This window comes from Glossina fuscipes, unplaced genomic scaffold (assembly GCF_014805625.2).
Source record: "Glossina fuscipes isolate IAEA_lab_2018 unplaced genomic scaffold, Yale_Gfus_2 61269, whole genome shotgun sequence".
Classification (NCBI taxonomy): Eukaryota; Metazoa; Arthropoda; class Insecta; order Diptera; family Glossinidae; genus Glossina; species Glossina fuscipes.
Genome location: NW_024003492.1, coordinates 1 through 4,055, shown reverse-complemented (window position 1 = coordinate 4,055; position 4,055 = coordinate 1). Strand labels below are relative to the sequence as shown.

The 4,055-nt window shown below is 32.9% G+C and overlaps 1 long non-coding RNA gene across 1 annotated transcript; it reads left to right on the top strand.

Moving 5' to 3' along the window:
- The first annotated feature begins 2,654 nt into the window (after positions 1 to 2,654).
- LOC119643568 lies at positions 2,655 to 3,318 on the top strand. The gene is made up of 2 exons (XR_005248330.1): positions 2,655 to 2,986; positions 3,113 to 3,318. It is a non-coding gene; the product is annotated as an uncharacterized LOC119643568 (long non-coding RNA).
- Positions 3,319 to 4,055: the final 737 nt, after the last annotated feature.

Sequence of the window (4,055 nt, the reverse complement as noted above, 5' to 3'; positions counted from 1 at the left end):
AATAAAGATATTATATAAATAAAGCTATTTATTTCATTTATATTTAAATATAAATTATATAAATTAATACACAACAGAAAACAAAAAATAAAATGAAGGCAAAAAATAAAATTAAGATGAAAAACATAACATTTTTAATTTTCATTTAACAACAAAAAACAAACATTCATTTAACAACAAAAAAACAAAACAAAAAAAATTGAAACTAAACTAAATACATATTCAAATTTGAAAATTAATTCAATAATTTAAAGTAATTCAAGTCAAGAAACTAAACTATTAAAGTATATATATACATATTACATAAAAGTTACAGACAAGTCCGGCAAATCTCGACCAAGGTAGGCATCGTTATCGACGCAGTATTTTATGATCGCGCGCCAACGACGGTCCAAAAGGAGTAGATCGGGCTTGCTGTATACTATAAGAAGGTAACGAGCTCGAGATATCGTCACATTAATCCGTTTCTCGTTTTGAATGAAACCTAATGCATGCCGCACATCGCTAGGTATATGCTCCTTGCTTGACCTGACTGTTGAAATTAATATTATATTGCGTTCCTAAAAAAACCAAGCGAAAGCAATATTAGTATTAATTCAAACTGTAATTTTACGAAGGTTATACCTGTCCTTGGAATTCCTCCACAGAACCAATTTTAGGCATCGCTACGTCGGCATCATCAAAATGTTTAGCTTGTTTCAGGTACGGACTGATAATTCCAATTGATTCAAGTTTAATGTTGTTTAATGTTATAAAATACTGTGTTTTTAAACTAAAGACAACTTACCATTTTCGCTTCATAAGGATTATACCACGATGGCGAGTCGTTTTCCTGCATATCTTCAGAACGTATTCCGTGGAAGAACATGCCATGTGTTTTGGCTCGACTTGGAGATTGCGGCAGCAAATCGTCAAGTTTCTTCAGCATTGCAACTTCCCAAGAATTGTCTTCCTTTATCATTGTTATCAACATTTCTCTATAAACATGTATGTTCAGTGTGGAGGGCAACGTCCGGTAACTATAGAGTAATCTTATTAGCAGCCGAGGGTCAAAACCGTATGTAAAGGGAAAACTATCATCATTTTTTAAGTAGGGTGCACGCAAAAGAATTCTCTCCAAAAATGATTGCGAAAGGCCACGATCACGAGCATATCCGTTTAGGACGATTGACTGCAAATGATGGGGATCTCCAGCAATGATTACCTGGCCACGCTCTTTTGATACTTGAGCAACAGCAACCATAATTTCAGTTTCTGTGCACTGGCCGACGTCATCAATTAGCACATGCGTAAAATGATCGGGTGGAAAGCCCATTAGCAAAAAATTTCCTAGGGTAGCGCACGTACCAACCGTTACCCGATGGCGCCCTAAAAACTTCATTTGGCATTTCAGTTTGAGTCCGGATTCGGTGACGACCATATCATATTCGGAGCGGTACTTTAGGTCAGTATCCCAACTAATTAAGCTTTTCGCAAGCAAAAGCTTCTTATACAAAGAGCAATTTTTTGCAGAAAGCTATATATATGAAAGCAAATGGAGCAAATGATGGGGAACTTTTCACAGCAATATTTCAAGATCATTGATGGGAAGCTGGATACGCACAAGGACTACAAGATCAAATGATAGAAAATTAAAGCGATTTTCGAGCGAAGCCAATTGTCTCTGACACGAGTCAATGAGCTGGACGAGTCGATAGACAAACAATGGTTGTGCCGATCACCGATCAGAAAATGATTCAAATTTATGAATTTCCGTCCGATGTCTGTCCATGCGTCTAATTAGACGACCTGCACGTCTCAATCGAGCTGGTATCCTTACTTATTATTCGAGAGACCGGGATTCAATTCCCCGTCGCTAAGCGGTGACCTATACTTGTGCACGCATTCCTATTCAACATGAGTTCATTGACTCAAATTCCGCACATCTATTCCTATGTTATATATTATGCGGACAAGAGCATGTATATTTTTCTTTGATGGTTTCAAATTGTGGGCGTCAAGAACACGCGTCGGGAAGAATACTTAATTCCGTTTATCTGTAAATCATAACGTAATTCATATTTATTACAAAAACGAACGTTTTTGGAAAAAAAAATAATTCGTCCTATACCCTTTGTGATAGCGGAGGTATCATAATCACGATACAATCCTTTCTTAACAAATTATCAATTTTTTGCAATAATCCTAGCCGACAGAAGACAATTTCCTTTATATCGTGTTGGATAGGAAGGACATGACGCATCCGTATTCCTTAATTATCATTTTCTATTTTTTTTTTTCTTTTTTTTTGCCATAAGCACCAATGCAAATGAAGGCCTTTGGAGGTAAAAATTCATAATGAATTTCGCCAAAAAGAAAAGAAGAAAAGTGCATAAGTACATTGCTTAAATGTGCACAGTTGGCCAGCTTATTATTACCAAGATTATTATTGTTATGTGCACGCGAATAAGTCACTTTTTTACTTCACGTCTATTGCACGAATGTGTGTACTACGCTTTATCTAAATTATGCAACATATACGTGTGCATGTTACACTATGTATAGGTTACATTAAAATGCATTTCTTTCATTTTGAATCATTCACACAAAAAACAAAAATATAAAAAAAATTCAATTTAACGCGAAATGAACATAATAATAATAAAAAAAAAAAAAAACAATTATTAAGAATATGATCAGCGGTATTGATTATTTTAGGTTCTCGTGGCGCATGACTTCTTAACTGTTGTTCCAGTCGGTGGATGGAAGTAGACACTTTTTCGCTGAAGCTATCAAGTTGATTATGCGGCGAATTTTCAATGCAGGAAAGGTTGACAATGTAATTATTACTTTTTTACGTTGCGTCTGCATAATCACACCAAAGAGTTTGCAAAGGCAATAAGTTGTTTCACTCTACAGTTTCAATAACAATAACAAGAATTTGGTTAGGATCGGAGAAATAGCGTGGAATTAGTGATTAGAATTATTTTTCTTTAATTAACACAAGGTAAGAAGATTAATTAATACAAGATAAGAAGATTTTAATTATATAATAAGAAATAAAGGATAGGTAATTTTTAGAAAATGTCATTTCATTTTTCCCAAGAATGATTTTAATTGCATTTTTTCACAGCAAAGTCGACACTCAAGCCGCATTTCTACTATAAATAGTTAATATGGCAAGGGCTGTTTTTGAAAAGATTTATTTGAGGCTGCGGAATAGCTTTCGAGGGCGAGCAAAATTGTTTATCAAAATTCATATCACGATGATCACAAGAAACAAAGTCGGACAATTAGTAAAAATGCTAAGTGAAGTCGGTATTGCTACGTGCGAGTAAATTGAATTATATGAAATTTGAAAGGACGAATTCAGAGGTCGGCGTGTGGCCATGCCTTTAAAATCAATTGAAGCTAATGAAGAGAAAATGAAAAGGTTAACTGAAACAAACCGACGGTTAACGACCCGATCGCACATAATGTATTATTCACTATAAAAAAATTATCTTCAATTTTGTCCAAAAAAACGTGAAGAGCCTAATAGATATAATAAATAGAATGATGAATGGTGAAGGGTAAATATCACGCTCGAAAATCTCAGATAACTTTTTACTTGCAATTCAATATTATATTATCCTATGAAAGTTTAATAAATTATTTTTTCTTTCTACCGATTCTCTATTAAACTTTTTATTCCAATTCTTATATCCAAGGATTGTTTTTTTTTTTTTTCTTAACTTTTTATAAATTACGTCTTTTTTTTTTTTAATTTTTCTTATACTTATAATTGTTCTTAAATGTGTACATTGCTATCCATAATTTGTTTTTCAACAATTCATTAATCTTAATTAGTTAATCTTACATATTATTGCTATGTATATTTACAAAGGACTATTAACAGTATATTTTAATAAAATAAAAAAAAAATAAAAAAAACTGAATAATTCAATTATAAAAATTCCTTTATACATACAGATCATATTTTCTTCGAAATCTTCTTTTGTAATTTAATCCGGTTTGTTGGTACATTCCTCAGTTATAATGGATTCTATACTATTGTTATGATTCGTTATTGCATT